This window comes from Schistocerca nitens, chromosome 4 (assembly GCF_023898315.1).
Source record: "Schistocerca nitens isolate TAMUIC-IGC-003100 chromosome 4, iqSchNite1.1, whole genome shotgun sequence".
In the NCBI taxonomy this organism is placed as follows: Eukaryota; Metazoa; Arthropoda; class Insecta; order Orthoptera; family Acrididae; genus Schistocerca; species Schistocerca nitens.
The window spans coordinates 827,754,516-827,779,664 of NC_064617.1; positions in this window are offsets into that span (position 1 = coordinate 827,754,516).

The following is a 25,149-nucleotide window of genomic DNA, read 5'->3' on the forward strand; positions in this document are numbered from 1 at the left end:
TTGATGCTCACAGTAGTCTCCTTGTTGTGAAAAAGTAAACTACGTCAGCGCGAGGGAAAGAAACAGCTCAGTTTATGTGGTGTTGCGTATTGCACGGTAAAGGGTGTACAGGAGGAAACTGCGACAGCCATTTTCACCTCAGAATTACAAATCAGACTGATACAATGTACGTATCAAACAAGTAAATGTCTTTTAATTTGCCCCATATTTTAATTTAAATTAATAAATATAAACATGGACTACCTATGCCAAACAAGAACATCGCCTTAATGCTTTCCACATGCGGTGCCTGTGATCCATCCTCGGAATAACGTGGAAGGACCGAGTGACCAACGAAGCAGTGCTATCTAAACCTAACTGCAATAGTATTTCAGCTATCTTGAAGCAGAGACGACTCCGCTGGCTGGGACACGTCCACCGTATGGATCCTGACAGATTACCACGTGAGGTGATGCTTGGAGAGATATCTGTAGCCAAAAGACCTGTAGGACGTCCTGTATTGAGGTTCAAGGACTCCTGTAAACAAGATATGGAGAGCTTTGGAATCGACACAAACATATGGGAGTCACGGGCTAGCATGAGACCAGAGTGGCGTGATGATATATCATCTGGAATGTCGAAGCACGATGAAGGCTTGTTAGACAGATTAAGGCAGAAAAAGCTTCGCAATGCTACCACTGCTCCTGCCTCAGCATCCAGATACAGTTGTGACAACTGCGGCAAGAGATGCCGTGCTGCCATTGCCTTGACAACTCATATGAAAAAATGCAACCCATAAACACACAGACACTGCAACAATCACCCCTGTAGTAACAAAATAAGATAAGCTGCAGTATTTGTAACATAAGTATAAATTAGGACCCACTAATGTATTAGGTGGTGGGTTAAACATGTATCATGTAGATGAGTAAATAATTTTTGAACCAATATATATAAAAGCCCAGAAAATTATGAGACCTGAAGGATATAAAAGAGAAGCAGCAGTTGCGAAGAGAGCGAGGTGGGGTTGTAGTCTGTCCCTGGCGTTATTGAATTTATACTTTGAAGAAGTACTGAGTGAAACCAAAGAGAAATTTGGAAAGACACTGTTCAGAGAGAAAAATTAAAATCTTGAAGTGCACCGATAACGTCGTAATTCTGTCGAAGTCGGAAAAGACTTCGATCAGTCGTATGGAACGGATAGTGTGTTGAGGCTATAAGATGAACATAAAAATAGTAAAATAAATGTAGTCGGATTAAGTCGAGTGATAATGAGAGAATTGAAGATTGTGTCACTAAAGGTAGTGTAGGAGTCTTGCTTTCTGGTGAGGAAACTAAATGCAAGTGGTATAAACGAAGCCGTCAGAAATACAAATGTCGAGAAAAGCTTTCTAAAAACTAGAAATATGTTAATATCTGATACACATTTAAGTATTAGGAAGTCTTTTCTGAAGGTATTTGTCTGGATTATAGCCTTGTACGAAAGTGAAACGAAGAATAAAAACAGCACAGAGGAGAGAGGCTTGCACTAGGTACACCGACCGAAGGCCACAACAATAACACAGCAGTTTTCCCTCTTACGCTTCGTATTGCAGCTCATGAAAATGTTGGCTATAAAAAAGAAAAAAGAAACAGGTTTCTAAATGTATTACGTACAACAAATTGTCTGCAACATATTCTGGATATGGGTATAGAGTTTTATTGTTTTGTTTTTGTTTCACTTTGTGAGTATACTGTACCTGCTAAAAACTCTCTCTTTGTAGAGATATGGAAGAAAGCGAACAAAGAAAACTGGGAACCAAAGACAAGGCGTACAAATTAGATAGAACTGTTGCCTCTGCCTGCAGCCAAGCTTTGGTAGCAGTCTATGCACTGCCGGCCATCTCCAATCCAAGGGCGGTTACAAAAAAAGCAAGAGACAAATTAAACGACAGAATAAAGCCAGACTGCGGAAATGGGTCCCCCGTGCCGAAACAAGACAGACGCCGGGGCAGCGGAGAAAAGGAAATACGACCTGTTTACGTCACAGAGACGGAACGCAGCGGAGGTAGCCTGACCCCGTAGTCGACGAATGCCCAGAGGAGAAAGAGGATCCGCCTTCGTCCTGATGAATGTGAGACAATGCACCAAAGAGAAGAGTACTTTTTTATTGGTTAAAGCTTATAAAAACGCTGGCACATTATTTCAGGGATCAAAAAGACGTCTAGAGCAGGCGTTGGCAACCTACGGTGATCCGCAAGCCTGAATCACATACCGTACTTACTCAAGGTCACTTGCTAGTGAATCCGCTTCAAAACTTCGATTTTTTGTTTGTGTCTTAAGCCAATGTTGAGAGTTTCATGAACAAATTAGTGGTTCAAATGGTTCAAATGGCTCTGAGCACTATGGGACTTAACTTCTAAGGTCATCAGTCCCCTACAGCTTAGAACTACTTAAACGTAACTAACCTAAGGACATCACACACATCCATGCCCGAGGCAGGATTCGAGCCTGCGACCGCAGCGGTCGCGCGGTTCCAGACTGTAGCGCCTAGAACCGCTCGGCCACTCCGGCCGGCTGTTCGTTTTCTGCACAAGTAATTTATTTGAGCTAGAGGGCTGACATTTTTCGGGATGTTTCAGGAAAATAGCTGGAGGAAGGTAGACTACAGACACTAACCTACTATCAACAGGAAGAAAAATACATACTCATTACGTATAATTTTGATTATCAGATGTAAATATTTCTAGAATAAACACGTGTTGGTTTCGATTGTAATTTGCCTTTTAGACAGACATGTTGTTAACGAGTACTTAAAGTTTCAACCATCTAAGTAAGATAGTCAATGCATGGATTCCAATATGGATCATTCACAAAAAATTGTAATAAAGTCAATGTGAGAAACTATGTGAAGAATTGTACATTAAAATGTTTAGCTAGAAACACTCCTATTGTCCTACAATTTTCATCCTACTAAGAGATCAAGTTTTTCAGTTAGAGTCGTGTAAACTTTATGGAAATTGTTAGTATTTTCCCAGGTGTTTACAGGCAAGTTATCTTAAGCTCGCCGGCGACCTCGTCACGTGACCCGAGAGCAGAGCTCAAAGCAAATAAAGACATAACTATAGCATGCGTGATGCATAAGTTTACATATGTGGTAACATACCGATATGAATATCATCCCTTTCCCGACACGTGACGCCAGCAACATATGCATCAAAATGCTCGTTTTTGAGAATACGTTCATTTTTTGTTCACCCGGAATTTCTTCCACGGGCCGGAGTGATACTAATCGCGGACCATATGCGCCGGCGAGCCGCCGCTTGTCCATCTTAGGATTCTAGAAGACTAGAGCACTGTTTGCCGTTTACGTCGGCAGTGTCACGAGCTATTACAAATGGGAGCACGTAGAGACAAGAAAGCAAACCTTTGTTGAAACCATCGACTGCAACTTTTTTTTATAACTTCAAAGATGGTAGTAATACACTATAGTAGTAGGGTCAATGGTGGTGTTTAACAGCTGAGTGTCGTTAACTAACAACATGGTGAAGGTATAAATAAAATGGACCAAAATGGCCGAGATAATAACAGCTCCTTCACTGCCAATTTAATATATAATTGTACCTACGAAAAGAGGCATAATCAAGAGTAGTTGACCTTTCTCGGTGAAAAAATATTAATGCCTGATACCTATAATGAAAGCAAATTAATTAGCCGCATATTTGGCTCCATCTTTTTCGACATACGCAACCCGTATTTTGATATGAAGTCATTTTCGGCATTGCTTGATCGCAAAGTTTACCGTGAAAACTGTCGAACTGGGTCCAGATAGCCGAGGAGAGTGAACAGTTAAACGCGTATGTCTTCGTACCTCATTGTGGTGGACAGCAATTGAAGTAATGTGTGGCTGGCCTAATTTTGACTTGAACTTCGAGAACACGGCGCCGTAGTTTTTTTTTTCGCATTCGGAAATTTGGAAATTTGTGGTAAGATCTTAAGATCTTACGGGACCAAACTGCTGAGGTCATCGGTCCCTAGGCTTACACACTACTTAATCTAACTTAAACTAACTTACACTAAGGACAACACACACACATCCATGCTCGAGGGAGGACTCGAACCTCCGACGGGGGAAGCCGCGTGAACCGTGACAAGGCACCACATACCGACCGCACGGCTGCCCCACGTGGCTTTCACATTCGTAAGGGACGTTCAGCGTTCGGTCAGTGTGCGTTTCTTGAAACGCTGTAGAAGTCTTGGAGTGTACATTAAACATTATCGCACCTTTTGCACCTTGAAAATATTTAACAAACTTTAACTCTGGTTATTAATCACCTAATTCGGTATTAACTTTGGTTATTAATCACGTAATTCAGTAACTAGACGATACTGCAAATTGAGCGAGCCTACATATTTCTGTTTCTTTCTATATCTGTGACTCGCTCTCTTTTCCTCTCTTTCTTTTTCATGGTAACAATTTTCATGGAAAAAGTTCCTGACTTGATGAAACGTTAAGCGTAGTATCAAAAACGTAAAAAAAAAGACAGTGACATCTCGACTAGAGGCAAATAATACAACGTCATCAGAAAAATGGAGTTGGATCACGTATCTTAACATTAACACTTACTGGCCGGCCGAGGTGGCTGAGAGGTTCTAGGCGCTACAGTCTGGAACCGCGCGACCGCTACGGTCGCAGGTTCGAATCCTGCCTCGGGGCCGGCCGGGATGGCCGAGCGGTTCTGGGCGCTATAGTCTGGAACCGCGCGACCGCTACGGTCGCAGGTTCGAATCCTGCCTCGGGCATGGGTGTGTGTGATGTCCTTAGGTTAGTTAGGTTTAAGTAGTTCTAAGTTCTAGGGGACTGATGACCTCAGAAGTTAAGTCCCATAGTGCTCCGAGCCTTTTTGATCAACACTTACTGCTTTTTCTCATTTGCAGTTTAGAGATTTCGATACTTGCTCTAAGGCTGTAGAGAATGTTTTTGGTGATAAAAAAAAGAAAAAGGAAAAATATACACACACGCGCGCGAATTTGTGTTTGCCGATAACTAAATAATTCTGTCGAAGAATACGAGCACTACACCAGGGGTTGAAAATACTGCTTCAGTTGTAAGGTTCTTTGTATGTTTCAGTTTCGAGTCTTACATGCCTATCATAAGGTGTTAGAAGTCTGTGCTGTAACCCCGAGCGCCGCTGTGGACGAGTACGGTATGCGGTGTATCACGTGCGAGCGCAGATCACTGAAGAGGTATTTTCAACATCTGCTTTTCTGAAGGTATTTGTCTGTAATGTAGTGTACCTTTTAATTTTTTATTTTTTTTATTTACACGTCAAGTTCCGTAGGACCAAATTGAGGAGCAAATCTCCAAGGTCATGGAACGTGTCAGTACATGAACGTACAACATAAAAGTAATAGCACATAAAAATAAATGTTCATGAACCTGAAAAAAGTCTGTCCATAAGTTTAAGTAAACGCTATCACCAATACAATAAGAATCAGCTTAATTTTTCAAGGAGCTCCTCGACGGAATTGAAGGAGTGACCCATGAGGAAACTCTTCAGTTTCGATTTGAAAGCCCGTGGATTACTGCTAAGATTTTTGAATTCAAGTGGCAGCTTATTGAAAATGGATGCAGCAGTATACTGCACACCTTTTTGCACAGGAGTTGAGGAAGTCCGATCCAAATGGAGGTTTGATTTCTGCCGAGTATTAACCGAGTGAAAGCTGCTTATTCTTGGGAATAAACTAATATTGGTAACAGGAAACGACACTAAGGAGTATACATTTTCAGAGGCCAATGTCAAAATACCCAGACTCGTGAACAGAGGTCGACAAGATGTTCGTGAACTAACACCACTTATTGCCCGAACCGCCCGTTTCTGAGCCAAAAATATCCTTCTAGAATGGGAAGAGTTACCCCAAAACATAATACCATACGACATAAGTGAATGATAATAAGCAAAGTAGACTAATTTACGTGTCGAAGTATCACACACTTTTGATACCGTTCGAATAGTGAAAATGGCAGTATTAAGTCTTTGAACAAGACCCTGAATGTGGGCTTTCCACGACAGCTTACTATCTATTTGAACACCTAGAAATTTGAACTGTTCAGTTTCACTAATCATATGGCAGTTCTGTGAGATTAAAACGTCAGGTTTTGTTGAATTGTGTTTTAGAAACTGTAAAAACTGATTCTTACTGTGATTTAACGTTAGTTTATTTTCTACAAGCCATGAACTGAGGTCATGAACTGCACTATTTGAAACAAGTCTCTGTTGCACACAACTTCCTTTAGTACCAAGCTAGTGTCATCGACAAACAGAAATATTTTAGAGTTACCCATAATACTAGAGGGTGTATCATTTGTATAAATAAGGAACAGGAGCGGCCCCAACACTGATCCCTGGGGCACCCCCTACTTGACAGTACCCCACTCAGATCCCACATCATAGCCGTTATTAACATTGTGAATAATGACCTTTTGCTGCCTGTTGCTAAAGTAAGAGGTGAACCAATTGTGAGCTACTCCCCTTATTCCGTAATGGTCCAACTTCTGGAGCAATATTGTGAGATCAACACAGTCAAATGCCTTAGTTATATCAAAAAATACGCCAAGCGTTCGAATCTTTTTGTTATGACTAACAGAACCCGGATCATGAGCACTGGTAAATCCTGCTTTTATGAACAGCGTTTTGGAACACATTACGTAAGCATGCTGTCGCATGGGAGGCTGGGAACAGGCCCGTGTTCAGCTTACTGCTCCTGCAAGACGTCATACTATCGTTGAGTGATTAAACGTGTCTATCCTGTATGGAGTGCGCCGAAATTTGACGCCTGGTGGGATAGTCTTTGCAGTGGGAAAATTAAGATAATTAATTAAAATGGTAATGACGTTATACATAGTTGACTCATTGTGTGGTGTACCAACATTGTTGAAGTTAAGAGAAATAAAATAGAAGTACCAGCTCCAATATCATGTGGAACTGTGGAGTCTTAAGTAGCTGTAGTGGCAGACAGAGTAAGTATGTGCTGCAACAAGGTGAACAAGCGTGTGAATTGCAACATGAGTGCCTCAGGTACAGCAGTATCTATCCTGTTGGGTGATAATGGTTGTTGTTTATAGGCTATGGAGCTGGGGGAAAATGCATAGAGGAGTTCATGTACTGCTGATTTTTCTGTTATGCAGAGTTAAACTGCAGATGACGATGTTATTGTAGGTACTATAAGGAAAACACAGGAAATGATATCGACTGTTTATGTAGATGTTGTGGAAGAACCATAACAGATGCTTATACTTCCGCAGAAGCAGTGAAAGTAGGAGAGGGAAGAGATGAGTTCGTAAAGTTAATGATAAGGAAGATAAGACTGACTCTTTTGAGGTGAGTATGACTGAGGTTCAGAGTGTAACTAGGTTGCAGCGTTTCATAGCAAGCTGCAGACGTGGCCTGTGAGCCACAGTCTGGACTGTTGTTGGTTGGATTGTTTGGCGAAGGAGACCAGACAGCGAGGTCATCGGTCTCATCGGATTAGGGAAGGATGGGGAAGGAAGTCGGCCGTGTCCTTTCAGAGGAACCATCCTGGCATTTGCCTGGAGTGATTGAGGGAAATCACGGAAAACCTAAATAGGATGGCCGGACGCGGGATTGAACCGTCGTCCTCCCGAATGCGAGTGCAGTGTCTAACCACTGGGCCACCTCGCTCGGTCTGAACTGTGTGATTGATGGGTGTAATGTGGGTGAAGGATATGAAGCAAGCCTGAGAGGAAGCCTTCTGTCCAAATACCATGCCAAAATTGACCTTTGATGATACATGGAGGAACCTGAAAGAACAAAATTCCAGCTATGGGAATTTGACACCAGTTAAATACTCTCACAAGGTTCATTTGTCTTAAGAGACAAGACAGCTAAACTGTGAATAAACTGCTAAGGATTAATTTGTATGATACAGTGCCACTGGGTACCAGGAAATTGCTCCAAATGGGCAGGGGTACCAGAAGCAACATTTCGAGAGGAATTCAGTCTGTGATCAGCGCTACAGTGAGAGAGATAAGTGAAACGATCTGTCAATGTATTGTGAATGGTAGTACCATACGTGGTTCTTGTGCAAGGATATATTTGTGAGTGTGTCTTCTGGGAAGACACAAATGGGATAGTTGTCACAGGATCAAAGTTCCAAATTATGTTTCAAAACAACCACCAGATAGACAAAATAGATAACGAGTATAAGATTTTAATGGAGCCAGACCATATATCGTTAAAGAAGAGTGGCTAAGTATGATTTATTAAGACAGAAGGAGTTATGTGGTATCATACTTACTTTGCAAGTGAAGTGAGAAGTATGTCTCCTTCCAAACCTCTGGATTGATTTCAACTTTGACACAAAACAGCAGGTCTGACAAATACCAGCACTGTGGGGCTTTATAATCTCCTATACGCAATAGAAGCAGGGATATAGGCCAAAATGTTTTTTTTTTTCCTGCTCCTCGAGTATAGGCTGCTCTGTAAAATGGTAATGTCGTGTGGAGAACTGTATCAACCTGCCAAATAAACCTAATTTGCAGGGCAGCCTACATGTCAGGTGCAAGAAACAGTTTTCCACACCATGGAATGTAGGCTGCCCTGCATGCTAGGTGTATTGTAGTAATATCAGCCCATTTAATTGACATCTGTTTGTCAGCAGCAAATATAAGCTTTTCAAGCCTCTGATGTATAGCCTACCCTGCATGACGGGCATGTCATGGGATTAGTATCATCCTACTTTATTGAAATGTAGTGCAGGGGCTATACATGCCAAAGAGCATGGCGTGGGACAGGTTGCAATGGATATATGATGGGATGGACAGAGCAAGGTGGAGGAGGAAACAGAGAGAGGAGGAGTTGGAGATACATAAGGCTGGTGAAAGTGGGGGTGGAGACCAGGTGAAAAAGGAAGAGGGGATGAAGATGGGAACAGAGAGGAGGATGATATGGGCAGAGCGAGAGAGGAGGAAGATGCCGTGAGGGAGAGTAGTGGAGGAAATGAACAAAGATAGGGGAAGCAGGAAATCAAAAGACAGATAGAGTGAGGAGAATGAGATAGACAAATAGAGATTGGAGGATGATACAGACAGATGGATGGACGAAGAGGTGTATTCACAGAGAGTAAGTGAGAGGCGATGTGTTCAACATATGTGTCGAACGAATACGTCAGTGAAGCCACAGGGAAAAGGGTATAAGAGATAACCATTGTGTGCATAAATATTGTAATATGATTCCTAGTATTTAAGATATTGTAAAACACTTATACATGGCTTGGGGCTCTTGAAAGATCCTTTGAGATGTCAGGTGTCAGGTGTCATGTGTCGCATGAGAGAATGCCATGATGGCATAAGTAAGTGATGGTGGTGATAGCAGTTGTGAATTGTCTTATATGGCTTTATGGGGAGTGGTTTGGCTGTAAAGTGTATTGCGGAGGGTACTTTTTGTACCACTAACTGAGCCCGCCAACGCAGTTCCACTTGCGAATAGCACGTGGGAAGAATAACTGCCGGTAAGCCCCTGTATTGGCTCTAATTTCTCGAATTTCCCTTACGCAAGACGTATATTTGGGGGGGGGGGGGGGAGGAAGCAATATGGTGTCCAACTCCTCCTGGAAAGTGCTCTCTTGAAATTTCAGTAATAAATCTCTCTTTTATGCACAACGCCTCTCTTGTAACATCTGCCCATGGACTTTCTTGAGCATCTCCATAACGCTCTCGTGCCGGCTAATCGGTCCCGTGACGGAAAGCGCCGCTCTTCGTTGGATCATCTCTCTCTCTTCTGTCAGTCCTATCTAGTAGGGATCCAAGACAGATGAACAGTACTCAATAATTGGTCGAAGAAGCAACTTATACGCCACTTCCTTCGTGGATAAGTTACATTATTTCTATGAATCTGAGTCTGGCAGCTGCTTTTCTCACTATTTGTTTTACGTGGTCATTCCACTTACGACCGCTTTGGATAGTTACTCCTAGATATTTTACAGCAGATACTGTTTACAATGGCTTGTTTTAAATACTGTAGCTAAATAGTAGTGGATTTCTTTTCCTGTGCATGCGCAGTATGTTATATTTATTTACGTTCACGGTCAACCACCAAAGCCTGTACCATTCATCAATTCTGTGGAGCACACTCTGCAAATAGTTTCTATCTTCTGGCGTTGATACTTTGTTATAGATAACCACATCATATGCGAACAGCCTTTGAGAACATCCGACGCATCCTACTACATCATTTACATATATTGTAAACAGTACGAACCTATCGATCTTCCTTGGGTACTCTCGATATTATCTTTACATCTGTCGATTTCGTTCCATCAAGAGCCATGTAACCAGTTCTGTCTGCAAAGAACTCTTGAATCCAGTCACAAATCTGCTCCAATAGTCGATAAGCTCGGACGTTTTTCACTAGACGACAGTACTGGACGTTGTCAAATGCCTTCCTGAAGTCAAGGAACACGGCATCAACCTGAGCGCCATAGTCTACGGCACTGTGAACCTTATGGAGGAACAGGCGAGCTGAGTTTCGCAGGATTCTGTTGATTTTTATAGAGGAGATTTTCCTTCTCCATAAACGTCGTAATTCTTGAGCAGCAAATATGTTCCATAATTGTAGAACACACTAACGTCAACGATACACGTCTACAATTGTGCACATCTATCCTACGACCCTTCTTAAAAACGGGAATGACGTGTGCTTTCTTCCACTCGCTAGATACCCTTCGTTGCTCAATCGATCTACGATAAATTACTGCTAGAAGGGGTGCAGGTTCTTTCCAATAATCTTTGTAGAATCTTACAGATATCTCATCTGATCCTGACGCCTTTCCACTACTAAGCGATTGCTTTTGTTTTTCTATTCCGCGATCGTACGACAATTGGAAGGACGAAGCGTGTTACGATCTTCCACGGTGAAACAATTTCGGAAGACCGAATTCATTATTTCTGCCTTCTCTCTATCTTCCGCTTCCGTGCCAGTATGGTCACTGAGTGAATGAATAGATGGTTTTTACCCACTCACTGTTTTTGCATTACGACAAAAATTTGCTAGGCCTTTTATCCAGTTCGGTCGGCAAAGTTTTACTTACAAAGTCATTGAACGCTTCTCTCATTGTTCTCCTTACGCTCATTTTCTCTTCGTGCAGCTTTTTTTGTCAACTAGGTTTTTACTTCTCTTGAATCTGTGATGAAATTCTCTTTGTTTACGTAGCAGTTTTCTAAGACGGCTATTAAACCTTGACGAGTCATTCTTATCACTTAAGATCTTACTCGGAACGTACTTGTCTAGGGCATATTGCACGATTCCTTTGCATTTTTTCCATTTGTTTTCCACATCTTCGTCCTTATCGCCAAATATTTGATGCTGAGTGGTCAGATAATCTGAAATTTGTATCCTGTTCACTTTTGATAAGCAAAAATGTCTTCCTACCTTTCTTAACATTCTTTGTTAAACCCGTTGTCATAGACGCTGTTACAGCCTTATGATCACTGATACCTTCCTCAGTGTTACCCGATTCAATAAGTTCAGATATGTTTATTGCCAGGAGGTCAAAGACGTTACCCTCACGAATTGGTTCTCTAACTATCTGCTCAAAGCAATTTTCGGACAAGACGTTCAGAACAATTTCACACGAATCCCTGTCTCGGGCATCAATTTTGATAGCATGACACTCCCAATATTTACCTGGCAAGTAGAAGTCACCCGCTAATACAGCGGCATGATCAGGAAAATTATTAACGACATTCTACAAGTTCTGTCTGAAGCCCTCTACCATTAGAGCTCCTTATAAATATCGTCGATTGTTGTTCACAAATACGGAGGTTTGTCACACGCTGGTCTATGTTAGAGACCTTGAGGATGGGCTTTCCTGAAGAGGGACATATTGCAGCAGCACCTCTATTTTTGGGCATTACTGAGGAAACTATCAGTTCAGCTGCAGCATCTGATGGCAGCCTTTGGGCGCTAAAGTCTTGGCATGCCATTTGTAGCAGTAGTGCTGTTTATATACCACAAGGTAGCCCAGGCCAGTCACCAAAATCCTGCCAGTAGTTCGATGAGGCGCTTGTAGGATGAGCCAAGCAGTTTGTGTACTGGAAGGTGACAGCTTTGAAGTCCCGAATGTTGCTGGAAGCAGCACATCAGCGGAAAAGTCGTTAAGTTTAAGAGAGGCATCAGCAGTTTGGCAGTGCCTACTGCGACGAGAGGGCTACGCCAGGTGACTGAGCATTATGGCACAGCAGACAGCTGCCAGGAGTCCGGGTCCCCACTGCCACACCATCCTCTAGTACCAAGTTCTCCTTCTTGAACGTGGTGCTTCTCCACTGGCAGGCTGCCTTCTGGCTCATTCCAGCACTGGGCAGGCTCCTATTCTGGAGGGCAGCAGAAGGAGACTGGGTGGTACAGCTGCTCACCCTGCCTTGCTGGTGCGGGAGTGTAGGTGGCATGCGCCGCCACTTGTAGGGGCTATTTCCACTACTGGAGGCTGGCATCTCCTGCAAGCATCCCAGCAGACTGCCATACCCCTTCCGCAGTCCACCCGCGGCCATGGTGTGCTAACTGGGCAGCACGACGCTGAGTAAGATTCTGGAGCCAGCATTCCTGGATGCCGACGTCACGGCAGGCTTGCTGCCCCCGGAGGCACTATGAGTTTAGTCGCATTAGTTGCCATCAGCTTGCATCCTCGCCACGACGCAGTACCACAACCCATCCCTACACGGAAGTGAGCCTACACCCCAGGTCCACTTCAAGAGTATACTGCATGCTGATGAAAAACTGTATGCTCAAGGTAATAGAAAATGTGATCTTCCGTTTTCCTGGGCACAATGGGGAGATGTTAGTGTAGGTTTTTCGACAGACAAATGAGTACATGTAAAAATCTAAGGGAGAGGCAAGGGTTTCGTAATACACCTGACGGTAACCAATTACACTACTGGCCATTAAAATTACTACACCACGAAGACGCGAAATTTAACCGACAGGAAGTAGATGCTGAGATATGCAAATGATGATGAACTACTTAAACCTAACTAACCTAAGGACATCACACACATCCATGCCTGAGGCAGGATTCGAACCTGCGACTGTAGTGGTCGCGCGGTTCCAGACGGTAGCGCCTAGACGGTTCTAGCTAATCGTTTGCATTAGCTTTTCATAGCATTCACACAAGGTTGGCGCCGGTAGCGACATCTACAATCTGCTGACATGAGGGAAGTTTCCAACCGATTTCTCATACACAAACAGCAGTTGACCAGCGTTACTTGGTGAAACGTTGTTGTGACGCCTCGTGTAAGGAGGAGAAATGCTTACCATCACGTTTCCGTATCGCTACATTGCTGCTCACGTTGGTCGAGATCCAATAACTGTTAGCAGAATATGGAATCGGTTGGTTAAAGAGGGTAATACGGAATGTCGTGCTGGATCCCAATGGCCTCGTATCACTAGCAGTCGAGATGACAGGTATCTTCCGCATGGCTGTAACGGATAGTGCAGCCACGTCTCGATCCCTGAATCAACACATGGGGACGTTTGCAAGACAACAACCATCTGCACGAACAGTTCGACGACGTTTGTAGCAGCATGGATATCAGTCGGACACCATGGCTGCAGTTACCCTTGACGCTGCATCACAGACAAGAGCGCCTGTGATGGTGTACTCAACGATGAACCTGGGTGCACAAATGGCAAAACGTCATTTTTTCGGATGAATCCAGGTTCTTTGTACAGCATCATGATGGTCGCATCCGTGTTTGGCGACATCGCGGTGAACGCACATTGCAAGCGTGTATTCGTCATTGCCATACTAGCGTATCACCCGGCGTGATGGTATGGGGTGTCATTGGCTACACGTCTCAGTCACCTCTTGTTCGCATTGACGGCACTGTGAACAGTGGACGTTACATTTCAGATGTATTACGACCCGTGGCTCTGCCTTTCATTCGATCCCTCCGAAACGCTACATTTCAGCAGGATAATGCACGACCGCATGTTGCAAGTCCTGTACGGGCCTTTCTGGATACAGAAAATGTTCGACTGCTGCCCTGGCTAGCACATTCTCCAGATCTCTCACCAACTGAAAACGTCTAGTCAATGGTGGCCGAGCAACTGGCTCGTACAATACGCCAGTCACTACTCTTGATGAACTGTGATATCGTGTTGAAGCTGCATGGGCAGCTGTACCTGTACATGGCATCCAAGCTCTGTTTGACTCAATGCCCCGGGCGTATCAAGGCCGTTATTACGCCCAGAGGTGGTTGTTCTGTGTACTGATTTCTCAGGATCTATGCACCCAAATTGCGTGAAACTGTAATCACGTGTCAGTTCTACTATAATATATTTGTCCAATGACTACCCGCCTATCATCTGCATTTCTTCTTGATGTAGCAATTTTAATGGCCAGTAGTGTAGCTGTAGTGCGTACAGTGAATGCAGTGAGCTCTGAGAGTAGTGACAAGATGTGAATAAACAGAGAAACTTTAACAAGTGAATTAATTTATTAATGAAATGATAACCTCCCTAAAACAAAAGAGAAAGCATCTATACACACATACACTCGTACAGCAACAGAGAAATCCAAAGAGAGAATATAAACGAACAGACCTTAGGTTTTCATCGCTTATTTCGTTAGGCTCGAAACACTTACTGAAACAAGTACGAAAAGAGGCACCAGTTGAACACACAGTTACGACATTAATCACTCACAGTTCTTGTACGAATAATCTGCAGTTAGTGCTAGACTTTGAAAGGTGGCTACACTGAGCCACAGCGCCAGAGATCGCGCTAGAGAGTATTGTTCCGCCGCCTCCACTGGCAGTGATTATTGAGATGTCGTAGTGGGCAGTGCTTGTCGAGGACTCGTAGTAGTCAGTTCGTGTTGAGATGTGCTAGTGGGCAAGGCTTGTCGAGATGTTGTAGTAAGGAGTGCTTGTTCCATGTTTTATGCAGTTGTTTGATGGGATAGACAGCAGATGGTTCGAATGGAAATACTGTAATGATCAGAGTGCTTTTCGTCAATATATATGAAGGTAAAATATTGCGTGTTTTTTCATTATTTCCATGTTTTAAATAATGCGTCATTACAGGTTCAGTCAACAAAGCATCTGGCTTGTGTTCTTGGATTAGAGTATAATTCTGGTTTTCTTGAGTAATTATGGTATTTCTATTTCCTTTAATTAATTCAGTATAAATGGTATTTGAAATTTTTTGTCTTATTGAAGAAGAACCGTGCCAGATGTATACGTTGAGTCATACTTCCACACACAGAACAGTGACACTTGTGTTTTGGTTTCGTAGGTTTTATAGTTGCTGGGGACTTAATTAATTAATTGTGTTAACGAAAATTTTCATTTCATTCTTTGTTGTTGTTCTATGCAGTCAGATTGCGTAATAATACTCGTCAGGGCCAACCGTTTACGAGACTTCGTAATCGGACAGACAGCTACTAAAGCAAAAAATTAAAATTATTTGCATTTTATTATAATTAAGCCCCCATGCACGTGGCCACCGCTGCTTCGGATCGTCCCTTGGAATTATTCTGATTGTAAAAATAGTAGACAGTAGTATTGTTGTAGTAATTTGTAGTTTAGTAATTGTAGTCTATATTGCATGAGTAGATTTGGTAATTGGCATTCTTCTGATGGTATTTTTCAAAATTTAATTTTTTTTGTCTTGTCTATGGGTTTGACAATTTAGTGCAATTATTTCAATTGTTCGATTAATCGTGTTTGAGGGAAACATTTCGTGTAAATGGTATTGTTGGAGATAAAGAGTCATTGTGTGTAATTTTCGTACAGTGACGAGTTTTGTATGTTTTGTAAATGATTACGCGATCGATGAAAAAGGCAAAAATGATGGATAGTCAGAATGACGAAATTGTTGACATGGCGAACTCGCCAACACAGGACAACAGTATGATGAATAATGAAGTTGAAAACAATTTAATAAGTCGGGAAAATAGGCCGGAAACAGTTCAAAATATTTCACAATCGGAAAATTCTCAGATTGCGTGGTTAACGACAGAAGAAATGGAGCAGTTGATGGGTGCTATACTAAATTTGGGATCTCAGTTAGAATCAGTACTAGGAACAATTAAAACCGAATTAAAAACAGGGTTAGGAAGAATTAACACGAAGATAGAAACTTTGACAATACAGTTAGGCTCACAAATAGGAACAATTAAAACCGAGATGAAAGCAGTGGGATCACAGTTACGATCTGAATTAGAAACTGATATGGGAACAATGGAAACTCAGTTAGGCTCACGAACAGGGACATGTTTCAAAAACATGAAAGATGAATCAAAGAAAGAAATTAGAGAAGACGTACAACCGGTTTTGAATGCTCACAATAATAGTTTAATTTCAACAGGGATTAGACAAGAGGAACAGGACAGGGAACAGGAAGAAAGAGATCGCATGATAGTACAAAAATTTTCAGAGTTAAATTTACAACGTGCACACGATAAGGAAGAAAAATTTGAAAGAATCGAGGAATCCGTACCAAATGACTTAACGCAACAGTGTGAACAGTCAACTACTAAATGTGACAATACCGAAACCCGAGTTGCGATACTTACGGAAGACGTAAACTTATTGGAAAGAGATGTGGAGATTTCAGATAAATTTACAAGTCTTAGTTTAAATGGGGACAGAGATTCAGATGATACAGCACCATTGCAATTTGCAGAAACCGAAGAGTACCAGAACATAGATAAGCATGTTGAAAAACAGGGAAAATTTAATGAACGCGTTAAAAAGGAATTTGAGGCATTACAAAAACAAGTCAAGCAAATTGAAGGCGAAATTCTAGGAAAAGACAGCAAAAGAAATTTAGAATCACAAATAGCAGAGGGGCTTCAAGAAAATAATTTGTTTCATTTACGGGATGCAACAAGAGAGCGCCAGGCGCGCGAACTTGACAATAATCGACATTCGGACTCGGACAGACGCGGTAGGTCTTTGTCGCCACGAGGCGAAAACTTTGACTATAAACACTTTTTGACTGTTCGGAAATTTAAGATCTTTCGCAATTCTAAGAATGACATACATCCATGTGCATGGTTAGATCAATTTATGTACGCACTTCCACCAAATTGGCCACTAAGTCACAAACTGAAATTTATGTGCAGCTATTAATGTCCTCAGGGGATTCACTACAGTAAGTGAATATGTGCCGTAGCGTTCACAGCGTCCCGAGCTGTAGTGGTGCTATTTCCCTTTTAGTTTTCTGCACCGCTGCCTACTCTTTCACTATTCTTTGTATCTATAAAAACAACTCTATCTAGACAGTAGGTAAAGATTAACCGGATTTGACGATTTTACCCAAAAGTGACTTTGGAAATTACCGTTTGGACTTACTATATTTTCTGCAGCATTTATTCGTAGCTTAAATGAAATGTTACCTGATTATCTTCGTGACAATATTACTTCATATGTTGACGACATTCTTATTGCCAAACGTTCCTGGAGTGAGCATAACAAAATTTTGGATTCATTATTACGTATTTTTGCAAGAGTTGGCATTACAGTGAACTTGAAAAAATCTGAATTTGGTCGTTCTCAGGTGAAATTTCTCGGTCACATTATTTCTACAGAAGGTATTCTTCCTGATCCAGAGAAACTAGACGCTATTCGTAATTATGCTGTTCCTACCACAAAACTTGATGTTTGTAGTTTCCTTGGTGTCTGCAATTTTCTTAGACGCTTTGTTAGATTGGATGATTTGGCCACACCTCGTTTACACATTTCAGTTATGCGCACTTTGGTCCCAGAAAATGCTTTCATAAATTACGAGAAAATTGCTACTTCAGTAATATGGAAAAACGTATTCGTTCTGTTCTTGCCAAATTCAAATTATGTCAACAGGCTAAGCCGCCAACTGTTTCTCACAGAGCACCGTTGTTTCCTATCATTCCAGCGAAATTAAAGGACATGGCTGCAGTCGATTTGTTCGGTCCAGTGGTTCGTTCTACTAATGGTTTTGCGTACATTTTCGTAGCAGTGGAATTGACATCAAAATACGTGTGTTTTACACCTTTACGCAAGGCAACAGCTCGTTCAGTATCTAACGCTTTCATCAAACATTTTCTTAAAGAAGTTGGTCATGTTGCCGAGGTCATATCAGCTAATGGATCACAGTTTCGCTATGAAGTTTGGCTTCGTACTCTGCGGCGTCGTAGGATTGAACCAATTTTCATTTCACTTTTTCACCCTCAATCTAACGCTTCAGAGAGATGGATGAAGGAAATCAATAAATTGTGTCGTCTTTATTTTCATCAGAATCACAGAACTTGGGATCAGTATCTTCATATTTTTCAAAACATTCTGAATGAACTTCCTAATGATTCAACTTCTTTACCGCCTATACTGATATTAAAAAATAGAGTACCAACAAATCGCATTTCTGAAATCGTTCCTTTTCCGCCTTCACGGAAACTGCGGCTGAAGTTGTCAACCTGGCTCTACGAAATATTGCGTCTGCGGCTGCTAGAAGAGAGAAATCAGCTGAACGTCCTGGTCGTTTAAAAATCTTGTCAGTTGGTCAAAAGGTGTTAATTAAGTCTCATCGTTTGTCTCATAAAGGGAAAGGCTTATGTCGCAAATTTTTTCTGCTTTATAACGGTCCATATAGAATTCGCAAAATTATTCATGATAACACTGTTGAAGTAGAAACTCTTAAATCTCGACGCTCTAAGGGAATACATCACATATCTAACGTTAAAATTTTTGTGGAATGAGATACTTTTGAGAAACCAACAGTTGTACGTAAACATGCGGAGAGTACAAGGATACCACGCTGTGTTTTGGCGGCGGCACATACTCAAAGCAACAGTGAAGTCTGCGCGCCGCACAAGGCAGTCGTTGACCGCAAACAATCACTTCCTACGTCACGCGCCTACAGCTGATCGAGCGCTCAGTGCGAATGCACTGACAGACGTAAACAAATACACAGTCTAATTTCTCCGACTAAATTCTGTATAAAGCTATGGTGACTTTATAAATTATGTTATTAACGTTCAGTATTTTTCAGGATACGGTTGTATAAAATATTTAAGACCTTCAGGTAAATTCTGTGTGTGTCCGACGTTAAGAGGACTTACTATGGAGAAAATTTCAGGAAGAATGTAATTTCGAAAAAAAAAGAAGTAAAAAAACCAAAAAGGTAACGATTAATTGAGTTTATTTTTCAGGTAACATATTTCCACTTAGGTACGTACTTTAGACGTAATTTGCTGCTCGCGATTACATGATTCATACTTTGTGCTAATTTCATGTTCTATGAAGTTACTTGCGAAGCGACGTGCTTGCGTACATTAACTGATTTTGACAATGATTGAATAATGAATAGGGTTGGTACTTGTGTATATTATGCATCGCTTGGCTGCTATGCTTTTTACTGATGTCACATTTTTTTTTATTACGTGCCTGTTGTGCTTATTTATTTAAGTTATAATTGTCACCTGATTAATTGTGCTGACTGTGGTTATGTATGTAAGTTATACTTTGTGATTTATCTGTTTGCGCCTTCATGTTTACTTATTAAGATTACGTATGAACATTTATTTGCTTATGCTGATATGATGATAATGACCTGTTTATTATGTAAGATACATATTTGCTGCTTTGCGTATGGATTGCATATTTACACATTTCTGTTTGTTGTCATAACTACTCTTCAATTTAGAATATAGAAATGCTGATATACTGTGTACAAACATAGAGTTTAGGTTACACTGTGGTATTAATTATAGATTGTTCGCTTGGCAGAGCCTCGTTGTAGGGATTGTGCTGCATCCACTTGTTGACATTCTGTTCTCTACTGGTATATTTACTCGCTATTGCATGTTTTGCTTACGCTCAGTGCCTTATATTTTTAAGATAAGAAAATGAACTGCTATAATTCTACGAACGACATTGGTACAAGAAACTGCATAGAAGTCACAAGAGCTGGAGGTTTTATGTAAGCTGTATAAATTTATGCTAATAGGAAGGAAGCTAACGACATGACATACCAACACTAGGTTAGACCATTAACAGTTATTACACTGCATTCTTCGTGAGCAATTGAAATAGGAAGTGACACTCGACACAAGAAATACTCCACATGTTTGCTTCTGTTTGCCATAATTCTTGAAGTGGTGTACACACTGTGAAATATTATGATCATTCACACTCCGTAATCGTACTTAATTACTGAGAGTTATTCGAACTAAGTCTGTTAGAGGTCATGTATGCATTTCTTTTATTTAATGATGGACAAGGAACCATAATGTATCTTATAATTTATAATGAGTAGAAGATTTAGGTCAGATGGATTACACAGAGGTTGTGTGTGGACACTGTGTCTTCGGATTGTATGGGATGCTGAATTGAAGTTGCACTAGGATTTTGTCTGTACTTGTTCGAGGAGACTGACTAGAGGAAAGAGTTGTTATGAAAGTGAAACGATATTGGCGATAAGGTTTATATGTATCGACGTATTGAAGAGGTATTATTGAGGTATTGAGATTGTGTGAAGTTGAGATTGTGTGAAGTTGATGATTATTGGAGTTTTCGTGGACAGGAGGTAAGGTAAATGAGGTTTATATGTATCGACGTATTGAAGATGTATTATTGATGATATTGATGATAAGGTTTATATGTAGACGTAAAAGGTATTATTGAAGTATTGAGATTATGCGATGCTGATGATTATTGGAGTTTTGGTGGATAAGAGGTAAAGTAAGTGAGGAGCATATTTTTTTTTATTTTTTATTTTTGTTGGTCGATATGGAACAAGGAGGATGAAGTTGGCAGACTAGAACACTCAAGTAGAAAGAAGATTGTCTACACACACACTTTGTTAAATCACTAAGCAGTATATACTTTTTTTTGGAGAGAAGAAGCATTTGCATATTTTGGCTCACTGACAGTTGTTCAGCAACCGTACAATTTGATCTGGCTTGGCAAACATTGGTCTTGACATGATGACTATGACGTTGACTAACTATTATTGACTGTTATACATTGCTGCGACTACTACTTGATACACATGATGAACATAAAATTTTGACAGAATTGCATTTACACAGTTAACACTATTCAATTACACAGTAGCACTAATGTGGATGAAAGATGAGTGAGTGTGTTTTGTGTATTTTCCTTTCCTATCCCAAATTTGGTACCGACCTATCTCCTAAATATTATTTTACTTGTTTGTTGTGGCTTGCACTGACACCCATAAATATTATAGGTTTACTGCTATTTGTGTATTGTAATAGTTAATGTGACAACTACCTGATATCATTTGTGCATTTATTATGATTTGTATGTTTAGTGTAAGAGCATTGATAATAATTTTGTTAATTGTGTGTGCACTCAAACTATTGTTCATGACTGAACTGTCTCATTAGTGATAGTGAATATTATGGACTGTTACCTGCACTTGTTCAACATAATGAGTGCCACTTGGAAATGTTTAATTTGTGCTAATGAACTTTGAGTAACTGACTGATTAGTGTTAGGGAATATTATGGACTGTTATTTGCACTTTTTCTACATGATTGGTGCCACTAGAACATGTTTAATTTCTGCTGATGAACTGTGTGATTAGTGATAGTGAATATTATGGACTGTTACTTGCACTTTTTCTACATGATTCGTGCCACTAGGACATGTTTAATTTCTGCTGATGAACAGTGTGATTAGTGAAAGTGAATATTACGGACTGCGGTCTGCACCTGTTCAACATTGCTGGGTGCCACTGATGGACTGCTTCTACTGAAAAGATGTCACCTGTTGATGTCTGCACCTGTTCAACATTGCTGGGTGCTACTGATGGTATGTTTCTACTGAAATGATGTCACTTGTTGCTGTCTGCACCTGCTCAACATTGGTGGGTGCCACTAATGGACTGTTTCTACTGAAAAGATGTCACCTGTTGATGTCTGCACCTGTTCAACATTGCTGGTGCCACTAATGGAACTGCTTATACTGAAATGGTGTTACTTGTTGGTGTCTGCACCTGTTCAACATTGCTGGGTGCCACTGATGGACTGCTTCTACTGAAATGATGTCACTTGTTGCTGTCAGCACCTGTTTAACATTACTGGGTGCCACTGATGGACTGCTTCTACTGAAAAGATGTTACTTGTGGGTGTCTGCACCTGTTCAACATTACTGGGTGCCACTGATGGACTGCTTCTATTGAAATAATGTTACTTGTTGGTATTTGCACCTGTTGACCATTTCTGGGTGCTACTTGTTTTTTCTAAATCAAAAGCGTTTATGTGAATATTTGTATAAACCGATTTTTGTGTATTACTGTTTGTGAAAAGTTATGAGACTCTTACCTGCACATATTCGTCATTGCTGACGCTATTGATTGAATTGTTTAACCACATAATAATTGTGTTGTAAGTAGGCTGTTTAGGTTTTTTTATTGGTAACGCCACCTCTGTATGAAAATCACTGGCTGTGCCGTGTGCAGTCTGTGGCTGCTTTTCATTGTTGTAATACTCGCCATTGTAGTGTTAGGCAGCTGGCTGTGAACCGCGCGTAGCGTTGGGCAGTTGGAGGTAAGCCACCAGCAGTGGTGGATGTGGGGAGAGAGATGGCGGAGTTTTGTAATTTGTCATGAACTGCTATATATATGATGATATCAAGGTAAATACATTGTTTGTTCTCTATTAATATCTTTCATTTGCTAACTATCCCTATCAGTAGTTAGTGCCTTCCATAGTTTGAATCTTTTATTTAGCTGGCAGTAGTGGCGCTCGCTGTATTGCAGTAGCTTGAGCAGCGAAGATTTTTGTGAGGTAAGTGATTTGTAAAAGGTATAGTTTAATGTTAGTCAGGGCCATTCTTTTGTAGGGAATTTTGAAAGTCAGATTGCGTTGCGCTAAAAATATTGGGTGTCAGGTTAAGCACAGTCTTGTAAAATTGTTTAAAGGGGAAGTTTCAGTGTAAACTATTATGTAAAGTCACATGTATGAAAGAATTTGTATTGCTTACTGTATTCTATATATTAGGTTATTGAAAGGTCAGTGCAAAGCCAAAATTTTATCTAGTTATATGATATTTACGCATTAATATTATCTTTTATTTTTGTCTGTATTTTTTTGACGAATTTGGTGGTATTTTCACCACCAATGCTGGCAAAAATACCATCAAATTCTAGCCCGTGGAGGAAGGGCATATGAAAGGTGGCTACATTGAGCCACAGCGCCAGAGATCGCGCTAGAGAGTATTGTTCCGCCGCCTCCACTGGCAGTGATTATTGAGATGTCGTAGTGGGCAGTGCTTGTCGAGGACTCGTAGTAGTCAGTTCGTGTTGAGATGTGCTAGTGGGCAAGGCTTGTCGAGATGTTGTAGTAAGGAGTGCTTGTTCCATGTTTTATGCAGTTGTTTGATGGGATAGACAGCAGATGGTTCGAATGGAAATACTGTAATGATCAGAGTGCTTTTCGTCAATATATATGAAAGTAAAATATTGCGTGTTTTTTCATTATTTCCATGTTTTAAATAATGCGTCATTACAGGTTCAGTCAACAAAGCATCTGGCTTGTGTTCTTGGATTAGAGTATAATTCTGGTTTTCTTGAGTAATTATGGTATTTCTATTTCCTTTAATTAATTCAGTATAAATGGTATTTGAAATTTTTTGTCTTATTGAAGAAGAACCGTGCCAGATGTATACGTTGAGTCATACTTCCACACACAGAACAGTGACACTTGTGTTTTGGTTTCGTAGGTTTTATAGTTGCTGGGGACTTAATTAATTAATTGTGTTAACGAAAATTTTCATTTCATTCTTTGTTGTTGTTCTATGCAGTCAGATTGCGTAATAATACTAGTCAGGGCCAACCGTTTACGAGACTTCGTAATCGGACAGACAGCTACTAAAGCAAAAAATTAAAATTATTTGCATTTTATTATAATTAAGCCCCCATGCAACTTGTAGTGGTGTTCCACAGCAGTTAGCTGACGACATTTGAAAAGTACGAAACAAAAATATCAAGACGTAAATAAGTGTCGATGTTTCATATGTTTCAAAGCCGAAATGACCTGTGGGGGTACCCCTGTAAGGGACAGTGCGACCTCTAACCTATGACTAGTTGAGGGGAAACGTAGATTTCGTTGGAAATATCAGTAAGCAGCAATATACACTCCTGGAAATGGAAAAAAGAACACATTGACACCGGTGTGTCAGACCCACCATACTTGCTCCGGACACTGCGAGAGGGCTGTACAAGCAATGATCACACGCACGGCACAGCGGACACACCAGGAACCGCGGTGTTGGCCGTCGAATGGCGCTAGCTGCGCAGCATTTGTGCACCGCCGCCGTCAGTGTCAGCCAGTTTGCCGTGGCATACGGAGCTCCATCGCAGTCTTTAACACTGGTAGCATGCCGCGACAGCGTGGACGTGAACCGTATGTGCAGTTGACGGACTTTGAGCGAGGGCGTATAGTGGGCATGCGGGAGGCCGGGTGGACGTACCGCCGAATTGCTCAACACGTGGGGCGTGAGGTCTCCACAGTACATCGATGTTGTCGTCAGTGGTCGGCGGAAGGTGCACGTGCCCGTCGACCTGGGACCGGACCGCAGCGACGCACGGATGCACGCCAAGACCGTAGGATCCTACGCAGTGCCGTAGGGGACCGCACCGCCACTTCCCAGCAAATTAGGGACACTGTTGCTCCTGGGGTATCGGCGAGGACCATTCGCAACCGTCTCCATGAAGCTGGGCTACGGTCCCGCACACCGTTAGGCCGTCTTCCGCTCACGCCCCAACATGGTGCAGCCCGCCTCCAGTGGTGTCGCGACAGGCGTGAATGGAGGGACGAATGGAGACGTGTCGTCTTCAGCGATGAGAGTCGCTTCTGCCTTGGTGCCAATGATGGTCGTATGCGTGTTTGGCGCCGTGCAGGTGAGCGCCACAATCAGGACTGCATACGACCGAGGCACACAGGGCCAACACCCGGCATCATGGTGTGGGGAGCGATCTCCTACACTGGCCGTACACCACTGGTGATCGTCGAGGGGACACTGAATAGTGCACGGTACATCCAAACCGTCATCGAACCCATCGTTCTACCATTCCTAGACCGGCAAGGGAACTTGCTGTTCCAACAGGACAATGCACGTCCGCATGTATCCCGTGCCACCCAACGTGCTCTAGAAGGTGTAAGTCA